The sequence below is a fragment of the Microcebus murinus genome, chromosome 16 (genome assembly GCF_040939455.1).
Source record: "Microcebus murinus isolate Inina chromosome 16, M.murinus_Inina_mat1.0, whole genome shotgun sequence".
Lineage (NCBI taxonomy): Eukaryota > Metazoa > Chordata > Mammalia > Primates > Cheirogaleidae > Microcebus > Microcebus murinus.
In genome coordinates this window covers 26897161-26912395 of record NC_134119.1, presented here as the reverse complement: position 1 = coordinate 26912395, position 15235 = coordinate 26897161, and the positions used below count along the sequence as shown (strand labels likewise).

The 15235-nt window shown below is 36.5% G+C and overlaps 1 protein-coding gene and 1 long non-coding RNA gene across 3 annotated transcripts in view; one reads left to right on the top strand and one right to left on the bottom strand.

Annotated features, from left to right (window-relative positions):
• The window catches only part of PTPRA (protein tyrosine phosphatase receptor type A), a 134729-nt gene that overhangs the window by 21890 nt on the left and 97604 nt on the right, over positions 1-15235 (top strand). The gene's annotated exons all lie outside the window — the stretch shown is intronic.
• Positions 5205-15235, bottom strand: part of LOC142876876 (uncharacterized) — a 105068-nt gene continuing 95037 nt past the window's right edge. The window contains exon 2 of the long non-coding RNA XR_012923716.1: positions 5205-5382. This is a non-coding gene — a long non-coding RNA (uncharacterized LOC142876876). The remainder of the gene's footprint in view (positions 5383-15235) is intronic.

Genomic DNA, 15235 nt, shown 5'->3' with positions numbered 1-15235 from the left:
TTTTAAAAGTGTTGATCTTAAGACGTTTTTCTAATGGTAACTTAGAAGAAACGTTTTCCTCTTCTTGACATCAAAACAATATTTATCAACATAGAGGAGATAACTTATTTTTCTGTCTTTTATATTTCAAATAATTGTGACAGAATTTTAAAAGAAATGTGCAAGGTTTTATATTTCATGCAATGCTATCAATATGACAGAAGTCTGTTGAATCCATCCCTGTGAATTTTAGGGCAATTTGGCTGTAGACAACATTTATCAGATTAAGGAAGTTCCCCCTCTCCATTCCTGTCTATTAAGATTTTTTTTTTTTATGAATGGATGTTGAATTATATCTCATGCCTTTTCTGTATATTTATATGATTTTTAAAAAAATTGTCAATATGTGTTACAGTAAGCAGTAATTTTTGAGAAAATGCTATTTTAAGCTTACCTATTTTTTATTGTGATAAAATATATATAACATAAAATTTAGCATTTTAATTATTTTTAAGTGTACAGGTCAATGTATGTTCACATAGTTGTGCTCCCATCACTACCATCAGTCTAAAGAACTTTTTCATCATCCCAAACTGAGACCTTGTACCCATTAAATAATAACTCCCCTTTTCTCCCTCCCCCTAAACCCCTGGTAACTACCTTTCATTAACCTTTTAGTTTTTAACATTGAGCACAACTTGGTAATGCTGTATGGGATCTTTTTTATCATATATGTTGGAGTTAGATTACTGATATTTTGGTTAGGTAGATTTTTCAATAATCAGACTATTTTCTGATATCCATGTGATTTTCTTCTTTGATCCATGGGTGTTTATAATTATGTCTTTTAATTTTCAAATATGGGATTTTTCTAGTTATCTTTTTGTAATGGGTTTATAGATTAACTTTGAATTGTGGTTAAAATTATATGCTTTCAGGGCTTTGGAAATTATTAGTATTTACTGTCTGTTTGGCCTAGTGTATCTTTTACCCACACACCCACATTCCACAGTTCTTTTTTTTTTTTTTTTTTTTTTTTTTGAGACAGTCTCACTCTGTTGCCCCAGCTAGCGTGCCATGGCGTCAGCCTAACTCACAGCAACCTCACACTCCTGAGCTTAAGCGATCCTCCTACCTCAACCTCCTAAGTAGCTGGGACTACAGGCATGTGCCACCATGCCCGGCTAATTTTTTCTATATATTTTAGTTGGCCAATTAATTTCTTTCTATTTTTAGTAGAGACGGGGTCTCACTTTTGCTCAGGTTGATTTCGAACTCCTATCCTTGAGCTATCCTCCCACCTCAGCCTCCCAGAGAGCTAGGATTAACAGGTGTGAGCCACTGCGCCCAACCCACAGTTCTTGATATTTTACCACAATTGTCTTCTCTTTCTCACTTTATTCATGCATCTGTATAATTTTTCTGAATCATTTGAGAAATAAGTTGCAGACATAATGCCCCATTATCTCTAAATCAGTATGTATTTCCTAAAAACAAGGGCATTCTCCTGTATATCTATAGCACACCCATTAAAAATCAGGAAATAAATATTGATATACTACGACCATCTAATTCACAGACCCCACTGAAATTTCACTGATTTCACAATTATGTCCTTTGTAGCAAATAAAAAACAATAACAACAAAAACCTGCAAAATCCCCTCAAAAGAACAAAAACAGAAAAACCTCTTCCCTTTCTCTCCTTTATTTCCGATTCAGGGACCATTCAGGATTAGACCTTGCATTTAGTTGGCATGCCTTTTCAGTCTCTTTCAACCTGAAATAGTTTCTCAGTCTTTTCCTTGTTTTCAGTGATCTTGACATTTTTGAAGAGTAGGTCAATTACTTTGTACAATGTTCCTCAATTTGGGTTAGTCTGATGTTTCCTCATGAATAGATTTAGGTTATGCATTTTTGGCAGGAATACCACAGACATGATATTGTGTTCTTCTCACTGCATCATATCAGGAGGCACAAGTCAATTTGTCCCATTACTGGTTATGTTCAGTTTTATAATTTGGTTAAGATGTTGTCTCACAAGTTTCTGTAAAGTCAGTTCAAAAATATTTTGTACTTATTAGTTAATATTACACATTTTGTGAGTTGATACTTTGAAACTACATAAATAGCCCATTTCTCTTCAGATTTTTATCTACTAGTTTTAGCATCCATGGATGATTTGTACCCAAGTCAATTATCAAATGTTAATATAGTGGTTGCCAGATGGTATATTTAAAAAATTTCACCATTCCTTCTGAATTCATCGTGTAGCATTTCACTGTAAGGAAAAGCTTTCTCTCCCTATTTTTTAAAAATCTTTTAAGTATATCAGCATGGACTCATTGATTCCTATTTTATTCATTTTTCATTTATTTTGATGTTAGAATTGTCCTAGATTTGGTCAGTGGGAACTCTTTCAAGCTGGCTCCTCTGTGCTTTTCTTCATGTTCCCATCATTCTTTGATCACTTTTTAAAAAAAATTTTTTTTCTTTTTGGCACAACAAGATATTCCACGCTCATTCTTATACTTTTCAGCCTCAGTCCTGGAATCAACCATTTTATCAAGGAACTTTGGTTCCTATTATTAGTGAATGTGTTTAGAAAATAAGATCTGGGTACCAGATGTGTTCCTTGCTGCTAAGGTGTCATTGCTCTTAGGCTCTATCCAAGGACAGAACTAGGATATTGTTTTAAATTGTACTGGGATTTAATTTAGAGGTACGAATGATGACATGGAGAGAGCAATACCATTGAAAGTTTATCATTCACGGTTCTGCAGAAGCAGGAGGCACAACATACTTTGCAGGACCATATGGAAAAGCTCCAGGGTGAGTCAGGAGGCAGAAGGAGCCACCAGAGGAAGGTATGAGTGAGATCTTTTTTACTATAATGGTAGGAAATTGTCAGGTGGGGACATCCCCTATTGGGCAAAAAGCAAAACACAGATGTGGATGTCTGTGGTTGGAGGGTTTGTAACATGACTTTTGCATACTCTCAGAAACACAGGGATGGTGAGAGTATGAAAACAATGTTGGCCATTAGTTTGACTTATGCTTTCAGGATGCCAAAGCATCAATTACAAAATATCAGGAAAGATTATGCAGATATGTGTGTATGTCTGTATATACATATACATACATATATATATATATATATAAATTTACACAAATGTCTATGTATGCTTATAAATATTGAAAGCCATGATTTCTTTCTGATACTCCTAATTCTAAACACCCATAGGGTTTTTTTCTAGTTTTTTTTCTTTTCTGTATTTGTATCTCTCTTCTTTGACTTCAAAAAATCTGGCTTTCAGCCAGGTGTGGTGGTTTAAGCCTAAAATCCCAGCAGTTTGGGAGGCTGAGATAGGATTGCTTGAGGCAAAAAGTAAAAAAATAAAATTAGCTGGACCTTGTGGTGCTTGCTTATAGTCCCAGCTATTCAGGAGGCTAAGGAGGGAGGATCACTTAAGTTTGGGAGTTTAAGTTTACAGTGAGCTTTGATGATGCCACTATACTCCAGCCTGGGTGATAGAGTGAGACCCTGTCTCTAGAGGACGGAAGGAAAACAAGAAAGGAAAGATAGATAGATCTGGCTGTTACTATCCTTTTACACTACTTCCCTGTAGGTAACAGTCTCCTGTCCATGAGGGCCATCTTCCTGGCCCCAGCCCCACTGAATGAGCTGGCTGAGTACCCCCTCAAAAACCATGAGCCATTTTTAATATACAGAGAGTCCTCACTTTGCAGCCTTATGCACAAATTTCCATTACCATAGCTTAATTAAATAATACCAATCCCCAAATAACAGCTAATGATATACAAAATAAAATTGTGATCAAGAACAGCTTCTCAAAAATTTGAAAAATTCACTCCAACCCTGATTAATACCTTCTAGACATCATTCAGTTGGAGCTACCCTAATTTTTTTTTTTTTAAGGAAAATTACAGTCTCTGCACTGCTCTCAGCTGAACTTTACACAGCTTTGCGTTTCCCTCTGTCAGTTCCTCTTGTAATGGTGGGTGGGTAGCAGAAGGGAGGATATGTACAATAATGTATTTTTAGTTCTTTTGAACAGAGAGGTTGCTCCAGCCAGTTGCTATTGATGACAGGAAGTATATTTATAGCTCTAGGGAAGGAGGGGTGGTATGAGTCCTTGTTTAAGAAAACCTGGGAGGCTGTACTTAATACATTTTATTTTGAACTCACTTGCACTTCATTGCCTTAGAAATGTAGTTGAGATGAATGGACCTATACCTTATGAAGTTTAAGTATTTTCATAAATATATTGAATCTTCTCCCTAATTTGGAAAAATCTTCCATTTTGAAATTTTACAATATACAACATTTAAAACAAAGGGTACTTCTAGAGCATACAGGATGTATGTGAGGAATTCAGGTGTTAGCACTCAGTTGAACAGTAAAGATACTAAGTGGCACTAAATATTGTTCCCAGTTAGATATTATTCATAAAGTTCTTATTGGTACAGCTTCTATTGTGATTCTTTTAAAGATTGAAACCAAAATATTGTGTACAAATCATAAAATACTCTCAGTAAAACCAATTTGAGGTTTTCTACTAAGTACCACATGCCTTTTCTGACAACATTGATTAGGACAGGACTTTTGCCCATGATTATCATGTGTAATGGGCGCATTCAACACAAGTTAAATTATTCTGAAGCTTTCTCTCTTTTTTTCTCCCTTTCTTAATTGAGGGAAGCAAAGAGTTGGTTTCCAAGGATACATCTTCTTTCTTATGCTGGTCTCAGATTGATGCAGTCATGGAAACCAGGCAGTAAACTCATTCTTGGCAGCTGCCAGCACTGGTCTGATTCTTTCCTTTAAAAGCATGAGATTCTTTAATAATACATTTTGGGAAGATTGTTGCCAACTGATTCCAAGTCATCCTAGAGGGGGGTTAGGAACGCTGTTGAATAGATTTAAGTGATTCAGTTAAGTATTAACAGGTTGTTAAACAAAACTGCAGTGATTTAAAGGGGTTTATGTCTAATTTAAACAGAAGGACCTGTAAAATATAGAACAATTAATGTTTAGTCCTTTTTTAGAATATTTAAAAACATTCCTAATTATAACTTGAGGGTGTTTTTTTTTTGTTTTTTTTTTGTTTTTTTTTTGAGACAGAGTCTTGCTTTGTTGCCTAGGCTAGAGTGAGTGCCGTGGCGTCAGCCTAGCTCACAGCAACCTCAAACTCCTGGGCTCAAGCGATCCTTCTGTCTCAGCCTCCCAAGTAGCTGGGACTACAGGCATGAGCCACCATGCCCGGCTAATTTTTTCTATATATATTAGTTGGCCAATTAGTTTCTTTCTATTTATAGTAGAGACGGGGTCTCGCTCTTGCTCAGGCTGGTTTCGAACTCCCGACCTCGAGCGATCCGCCCGCCTCGGCCTCCCAGAGAGCTAGGATTACAGGCGTGAGCCACCGCACCCGGCCTGAGGGTGTTTTTTTTAAAAGAGTTCAGAATGTTAAGTTATAATATGTGCTGAGCTTTATTTAGCACAGTGAGCACAACTAAGGGTTTCAATGAAGGATTTCACCTGACTCATGAAAGCCACTCTACTAATAAAATGAAAACATGAAATAATGTGTTCTTTAAAATATTTTGTGGATTTTGAAACTAGATTGCCGGGGTTAAAATCCCATCTGTGCTACCTGTTAGATATGTACTCTTGAGCAAATTGCTTAACTTCTGTGTGCCCCAGTTTCTTCATCTGCAAAATGAGGGATAATACAGTTTAAGCATCCCTAATCTGAAAATCCAAAATCTGAAACTTTTTGAAAGCCAATATGATGCTCAAAGGAAATGCTCATTGGAGCAGTTCATATTTTGGAATTTTGGGTTAAGGGTGCTCAATTGGTAAGTAAGTACAATGCAAATATTCCAAAGTCCTCCAGAAAATCTGAAATTGGAACCACTTTTGGTCCCAAGCTTTTAGATAAGGGATCCTCAACCTGTAACAGCAGCTATTTCATGGGGTTGTGGTGTGGAATAAATGAGCTAAGTTGTGTAATATGCATAACTTATAGGAAATACGTAGCAAATGTTGGCTATTCCATTTATATGGAAGAAATAGAATTATTGATGAGGTTGTAAAGGCTGAAAAATAAATTCAGAGAAGGTTTGTACTGAATTCATTTGTGAAAGACCTTTAAAGGAAGGAAAGTATTTGTGACATATATACCCTTTTTTAGGTCAATAAGGGTGGTAGAGAAGTTAGGAAGCTCTTCCTTACCCCAAATGAATAAACCATCTGTTTTCCTATCCCTTTTAAAGATTTAGTATTAGGTTTCCATGACTTGGGTATCTATCAGTTCGGTGAACATTGATTGATCATTACATGCTAGGTATTACAAAGATGAATAAAACACCTTTTTCCTCAGTAGCTTCCTGTTTTGGGAGGGTGTGGGTGGAGGAGGGTTAAGAGGTAAGGATGACCTTTTTTTTTTTTTTTTTTTTTTTTTTTGAGACAGGGTCTGGCCCTGTTGCCTGAGCCAGAGTGGGCTAGAGCGCCATGGAGTTAGCCTACCTCATAGCAACCTCCAACTCCTGGGCTCAAGCAATCCTCCCTTAGCCTCCTGAGTAGCTGGGACTACAGGTGTGTGCCACCATTCCCAGCGAATCTTCTGTATTTTTAGTAGAGGCGGTGTTTCACTTTTGCTCAGGCTGGTCTTGAAATCCATCCTGAGCTCAAGTGATCCTCCTGCCTTGGCCTCCTAGAGTGCTAGGATTACAGGCATGAGCCACTGAGCCTGGCCAGGATGACCTATTCTTAAAAAACTTAATTCTTTACAAGTACTACACTAGCAAAATTTTAAAAATTTTTAAATGATACAGAGATAAAGAAGGGAGAGCACAAATTAATAAGAAATATGTAAGACTAATATAAAAAAAACTATAAAGTGTTACTGAAGGATTTTTTAAAAAATATAAAATGTATGGCCAGGCATGGTGGCTCACACCTATAATCCTAGCACTCTGGGAGGCCGAGACATGTGGATCCTTTGAGCTCAGGAGTTCGAGACCAGCCTGAGCAAGTGCGAGACCCCATCTCTACCAAAAAAAGAAAAAATTAGCCGGGCTTGGTGGCGCATGCCTGTAGTCTCAGCTACTCGGGAGGCTGAGGCAGAAGGATCGCTTGAGCCCAGAAGTTTGAGGTTGCTGTGAGCTAGGCTGATGCCATAGCACTCTAGCTGGGGCAACAGAGTGAGACTCTGTCTTAAAAAAATGAAATAAAATAAAATAAAATGTAAAGATACTGTACAGATGTCAGTGTCAGTGTTTCCCAAATTATTCTGATATTTATACAGATCAAATGGGGTGAACCTTTTTGAGAACATGATAAATTGCACAGTTTATTTAGAAGAATATGTTCAATTTGAGAAGATTTTGAAAAATAATAATTGGTAGGTAGTAGAAAGGGGAAGGATATGTGACACTTGATCTTCCAGATAGTAAAATATATCCAAAGTTTAAAGGTATTTAGAACAGTTTAGCATTTGTGTTCAAATAGACAAATAAGTAACCATAGAAAGTCCAGCAACAGACCTGGATATGTATGGGAATTTAGAATATGATGAAAATGGCATTTAAATACCAGGGAGAAAAGGACTGACTAGTAATAAATGGTCCTACAACAGTGAGCTGTTTGAGGGGGAAAAAATACATGAAGATTCCTGAGTTAGACTATACTTAAATAATCACCAGAGTATATAGAGTATACAGACCAAATTACTGAAATAACCACACTCTAGTCTTTCTCTAGAATGTACTGAATGATTCCTAAGGAAAGCTGAACACTCATGCCTTGTAGGCTAGTCTCTAGTACACACTGTTTTCTGATCTTACTAGTTGAGTTTTATACTTACAGGGGTCAGTATGTTTGTTCCAAATCTGTTTATGCCATTTATATTTATTACTGTAACTTTTAAATCTAACTAAATATTATATAAACTGATATAGAGTTTGGATGTTTGTTCTCCTCAAATCTCATATTGAAATTTGATGATCAGTGTTGGAAGTGGGGCCTGGTGGGAGGTGTTTGGGTCATGAAGGCAGGTCCCTCATGAATGACTTGGTGCTGTCCCCTTGGTGAAGAGTGAGTTCCTGGGAGAGCTGATTGTTTAAAAGAGTCTGGTACCTCCCCCACTTTGTTTCCTTCCTCTCCCCATGTGAAATCTGCTCCCCTTTTGCCTTCTGCCAGGAGTAAAAGCTTCCTGAGGCCCTCACAAGAAACAGATACTGGCACCATCCTTCTTGTGTAGCCTACAGAACTGTGAGCAAATAAACCTCTTTTCTTTATAAAATACCCACTTCCCTTAGAACAGACTAAGACACTACTGAAATATGAGTGCAAAAATAGTTGTTTTTAGAAAAATTAAGTTGAAGATCTTGAATTGATTGGATAAATACAAATCCCTTCTTTCTCCAAATTATTGTCTTATTAGTTATGGGCATGAACATTTTAAAAGATTGTGGGGATGAGTCATAAAATTCTTATTAAAGGTTATACATTCACAGTTGTATATATGAGACAACTGTCTCACAGTTGTCTGGGTTCTTGTTCCACTTTAAAGAAATTGAAATTTGAAATCACAAATGTGTATTATGAATATGATCTATGTAAGAAAGAACATGTGACATTAATTAGCAGATCTGTACTTGAAGAAGAGGCCTTAACTTTCTACCAAAATACTGGCAGATGAGTATGCATACTTTTTAAAGTAAAAATCAGATATTTGAGTTAAGTATATATTTTTTTAGTTTATGATTTAGTGTACCTTTTCATGTAACCAACCAGCCATTTGTGTTGGTTAAGTTTTTACCAATGCCAGAAGGAAATAGAGGAGGAGATACTTTTATATGCTTAGGCTGAAAAAAACCTTTATCCAAAACAGGAATCATTTGGCCTTTCTGTAAAGGGCCAGATAGTAAATATTTTAGATTTTTCAGGCCAAGAAGTAAAATCAAGGATATGATATATAGATACTGGTATAACAAGAGAGAAAACACATTTCTACAAATTTCTTATTGATGGAATTCAAAATAATAATTGAATATAATTTTTTGTAATATAGGTATACAAATGAGAAGAATATAAATCTTTTTTGGAGTGATAGCATTTTGCTTAATTGGGGTTCAGAGCTAGTATTTCCTATTCAACAAATAGATAATCCTCAAAATTGATTGCAAGAGAGCCAGGAGTGTTGGCACACACCTATAATCCAAAACTGAGATTTGGAGACTGAGACAGGAAGATTGTTTGAGCCCAGGAGTTCAAGACCAGTTTGAGCAACATAGCGAGGTCCTGTCTCAAAATAGAAAAAGATGTAATAGAAATCAATTGCAAGTATTCATCTATTAATGCTGATCTGTAATGAGATTGTACAGATTTCATCTTTGAAATGTCTTCATACAGGGGCACCGCCGAATGTTGATATCAGCCCACAAGCATTTGATTTTAACTGAGCATATTAATTGCTTGGGAAACATTTATAGAATTATATTAGTTTTTTCTTACAATATTTATCTTTTAGTATATCATCACATTGTAGGTTAATTACTTCCAATTGAAGGTTAGGTAGAAGCTCCACAATTGTCCTCCTTTTTTTTTTTGAGACAGAGTGTTGCTCTGTTGCCCAGGCTAGAGTGCTGAGGTGTCAAGCTAGATCACAGCAACCTTAAACTCCTGGGCTTATCAACAGAATACCTGTTGATGAATAACCAACCACCTTACATTTGTTTCTTTTTTTTTTAGACAGAGTCTCACTCTATCACCCCAAGTAGAGTGCAGTGGCATCATCATAGCTCATTGCAACCTCAAACTCATGGGCTCAAGTGATCCTCCTGCCTCAGCCTTCCAAGTAGCTGGAACTGCAGATGTTCGCCACCACACCTGGCTCATTTTTTTTTTTTTTTTTTTGGTAGAGATGGGATCTCACTCTTGCTGAGGCTGGTCTTGAACTGCTGAGCTCAAGTGATCCTCCTGCCTCGGCCTCCCAGAATGCTAGGATTACAGGCATGAGCTACCATGCCCAGCCACTACCTTTACATCTTCACAAGCTTTGTAAATTATCCAACTAAGCCTTTTTCTATTCCACACATATTTTTACCATTATCAGTTGTAACACATCTTAACAGATTCCACTTCAGGTTGTACTGAATTATTATTTTCTCAGTTTCTCACCTGCATTTGACCATTCATAGAAGCTAATTCTTCAGTCATTTTAATTGGCATTGAAGCCTTGAATAAACAATAGCTGAACAGTATTGGTAACATCTGTCAGCTCATCAAAAGAGAAGGAAATCTACTTGAAATCAGTTGCCTTTTAAAAAATAGATTATTGATCTTATGCCCAGTATTCTCAACTTATAGAGCAGCTGGTCTTGCTGAATGGCTGATAGTCTTAAACAAGTTTGTTTTTTCCGGATACATTTCTTCAGCTGCTGCAAACATGACTTAATTAACTCACCATTAGAAAATTACTCTTCTTGCTTTGCTAGCAAATGAGCCACTTAGAAACTTCCCTCCCTCCCTCTCTTCTTTTCTCTTTCTTTCCCTGCCTTCTTCCCTCCCCTCTCTCTCTGGCTTGCTCTCCACTGTAATGAGATACGACACTTTAAATTTTCAAATTTTTCTGACCATTGCTTTCCTTTGACTTGGGAATATTGTGATCAGTGCATAGTTTGGTAGTATTGATGTATATTGAATTCTTTTAGCACAGCTATACAGTTGACCCTTGAGTAACATGGATTTGAACTATGCTGGTCCACTTATATGCAAATTTTTTTCAATAAATACAATTGGCCCTCTGCATCAGCAGGTTCTGCATCCGCAACCAAACTTGGATAAAAAATGCAGCATTCACTGGATTTGAAACCTGTGCAGGCCAGCTGTGGGACTTGAGTATGCATGGATTTTGGTATCCAAGGTTGGTCCTAGAACCAAACCTCCCACAGATACTGAAGGATGACTATGGGTCATTGCATATAAAATGCTTTCCCATCTGACTTGATAACAAAATAATCCACACCCTCCACTGTGCTCTTAAAAGCATGATATTCGCAGCATACTTTTTTTTGTTTTGACGTGATAGTTATGCACTGGTAATAGAAAATAAAATGTCACAGTATGGCAATATGCACGTTTGGCACTAAAAACACTGTTGAGTTATAACTTTGTGATAGTGATTTATGGTGTACTGAGCAGCAGTGGAATGGTCACATATAAAAGTAGTCACTCTACTCTGCCATTGTAGCATTGAAGCTAGCCGCAGACAGTACGTGAATGAGTGAGTTCAGCTGTGTTCTTTATTATTTATGGACATTGAAATTTGAATTTCATATAATTTTCATGTCACTAAATTCTTTTTTTTCCTCAACCACTTAAAAATGTGAAAATCATTCTTTGCTTGCAGGCCTGACAAAAACAGATGGTTTGCTCACTCTTGTTCAGTGTAAAGCATCACACGAAGGCCAGAAACCAAGAAGGAAAAAGTTACTTAAAATTTGACTGCATATCTTTTTAGATACCATAAGCAAAACTAAAAGATAAACTGCGAATTGGAGGGAAAATTTGTAACCAGTTGTCAAGAAAAGGTTACTATCATCCTAGTATAAAGTAAGAATTCTTTTTACCTAACGCTAAGAAGAAGCAGGCTAATACCCTATTAGGTAAATGGGCAAAGGACAACTCACCAAATAAATACAAATGTCATTAACTATAACCTGGTCATCTAATACTGAAGCAGAAAAGACAAATGAAAACATAGGAAACTTTTACTTTATACTTTAATAAATACACTTTAGTGTTGTTTGGGATTTTTACTGAAAGCAGGTATTACATTATCATTTTTTAAAAAGGAAAAAAAATGTTTTTGTGAATTTTCAAATTGCTTGGTTTTCTGGTTCCTAAATTTTCTGTATCCCTGAGCTGAGGTGTAGAAAAGAAGGTATAAGTCATGTTCCTTTCCTGCCACTGATACACTATAGGTGTTGCTCTTTTTCAGAAGGCAGAGCACATGTAGTTTAGGATTGTACAGCCCCATCAGATTCCCCCAGTCCTGGCTTTTGTATATTCTTTATTATTATTATTATTGAGACTGTCCTGCTTTGTTGCTCAGGCTGGAGTACAGTGGTGTAATAATAGCTCACTGCAGCCTTGAACTCTTGGGCTCAAGTAATCCTCCTGCCTCAGCGTCCCAAGTAGCTGGGACTACAGGGGTACACTGCTATGCCTAGCTAATTTTTCTCATTTTTTGTAGAGATAGGTCTTGTATGTTGCCTAGGTTGGTCTCAAACTCCTCACCTCAAGTGATCCTGCTTTGGTCTCCCAAAGTGCTGGGATTACAGGCATAAGCCACCACACTCAGCCAGCTTTTGTAATATATAATGTAGTGTATGTAGTATAATGGCCATTGCTTGCATTGATGCCATGTTGACTTTGAAGTCTAGAGCTTGATTTTTCAAATGAATATGGAACTTTGTTGGTTCCATTAAGATCTTATAAATAATTTTGATGTTAGGGATTTTGAGTTGCTTTTTTTCATTTTTATTGCTTTAAACATTTATTAACAGAAGCAAGGGTGAAGGAATCTTCTAAATCAAACTCTTCCTTAAAATAGTTTTACTTTTGATAGGATTCCAGATTTTCCTAGCTTTATTAAGTGTTTCTAAAGATATTTGGCATAGGTGTTAACATCATGGGCCTTTTGTATACAAACCAGTTTTTTTTCTTGTTCTGAATGAACAATAGAGAACCTGGTAGGGGAGTCATTCTGCATTCTCTCAAGGCAGATTACCAAGGTGAATCATGAAGGATGAGAATTCTACTTTTATTCATATCAGAAGTTGTAGAATTTGAAATGCCTGTTCTGATGGTATGCATGAAGCATGCTCTTGTTCTTTTCCTGCAGTCTATATAGATGATGTCATTAAACAAGCCTTTTGACTTTTAGTTCTTGGCTTGAAATATTGAAATGATTTTCTAAGCAATAATTAAGTACAGTTCATGTGGAAAAGGAATAATATGTTTGCCCTGAAATAAGCTGATCTGATCAGGAGGATATCATGCTGAGCATAGCCAGAAATAAACTTGTAGCACCAATTATATACACTGTAGCAGCTCTGACTAGAGGAAGATGAGTATGAGAGGGAGTAAAAAGTAAAGTGTGAATTATGAGAAGCATGGGAGAAAGTGACTATGGGATCTAACTTCATAAGAACATGGGTGGGAATATTGGATATATATGTACATGTCCTCCAAATTTTAGGAAGGCATATTTCAAAAAGTAGAGAAGACATGGATGTGATTCAGTAGGAATGGTATACTAGAAGGGAAGTCAGTTTAAAGAAAAAAACTGCCCTCAAACTAAAGATAGTGCTCTAATAGGTATTCAGATTTCATTAAGAAATTAGAAGATAGGAGTTTTGAAACACATACAGAGCCATTGGGCCATTAGCAAATATAGAAAAACTAAAATAACTTAATTTGTGTTAAAATCTAATTAGTATTAAAACTAATTTTTAATGAAAAAGCTCTTTAATCTTTTATGGCCAAACTGCTATACTCTTAACTGACACTGTCCAATATGATGGCCATGTATGCTACTGTATTTATTGAGCAGTGCATACGTAGAACATTTCCAAATTCATAAAGTTCTATTGAGAGATCTGTGAAAATGAGATAAACTATTAGAAAAGCTAGTAAAATTAATACCGGGACATTAGTATGTGCTTTTTTGTTGTATCTGCATTTTGTTCTCTTTATTTTGAAATAATTTTAAATTTACAGAAAAACTGCAAGAATAGTACAAAGAGCCTTTTTACACCCTGAACCATTTGAGAGGAGGTTGCTCACTTGATGCCCCATCCATTGGCCTTGAACACTTTAGTGTCTATCTTTTTTGTTTTTGCTTTCTCAGTTTGAACTTCAGTGTGTATCTTTGTTTGGACATTGTCCTATGTAACCACAATATGCCTATTAAAATCAGAAGTTTAACCAATACAGTAGGACCAACTAATCCTCAGGCCCCATTCACGTTTTACTAGTTGCCCCCAAAATGTCCTGTATAGCAGCAGGTCCAGTTTAGAATCACACATTGCATTTAGTTGTCATGTCTGTGTTTGACTTGATCACCTTTATGCTTTCAGAGATTATAGGCTGATTATTTTGAGGAATGACCCTCAATGTGGGCCTGATATTTCCTCATGTTTAGATTCAGATTATGCATTTTGTCAGGAATATTTTATAGTCTATTGTGAGGTGCCACACAGTATCCATGTGTTCCATTTCTTATGATGTTATTCTTTTTTTTTTTGAGACAGAGTCTCGCTTTCTTGCCCAGGCTAGAGTGAGTGCCGTGGCGTCATCCTAGCTCACAGCAACCTCAAACTCCTGGGCTCAAGCGATCCTCCTGCCTCAGCCTCCCGAGTAGCTGGGACTACAGGCACGAGCCACCATGCCCGGCTGATTTTTATATTATATATATTAGTTGGCCAATTAATTTCTTTCTATTTTTATGGTAGAGACGGGGTCTTGCTCAGGCTGGTTTTGAACTCCTGACCTTGAGCAATCCGCCCGCCTCGGCCTCCCAGAGTGCTAGGATTACAGGCGTGAGCCACCGTGCCCGGCCTTTATGATGTTATTCTTGAATATTTGATTAAGGTTGAGTCTGCCAGTTTTTTCTACCATAAATTTTTCTTTTTATCCTTTTGTAATCGGTAAATATTTTGTAAGGAGGAGTACTTTGAGACCGTATATATATCTCATTCCTTATCAAACTCTCACCTACTAGTTAGCATCCATTGATATTTCTCTCTGGATTATTCCTACGATGGTTGCCAAATGATCATCATCCCTTCCACATTCATTCATTGACATTTCTTTGTAAGTAAAACCTTTTTTTTTCCATTTATTTAACTTACATCAATATAGACTTATGAATTCCTATTTTATTCGGTAAGTTATTATATATTAATATACTTTGTTACTTAGATGCTGGTTTCCCAGATTTGGCCAATGGAAATGTCATGAAGCTGGCTTCTGTATTCTTTTGGCATGTCCTATCATTCTTTGATCATGTCCCTCCTTACTTTCTGGCACAACAGGATAATCCAAGCTTTTCTTAAACTTTTCCTGTCCCAGCTCTGGAATCAGTCATGTTGAACATCTTTTCATGTGTTTTTGTATATTTTCTTTTGTATGTCCTCTTTGGAGAAAAGTCCTTTGCCTATTTT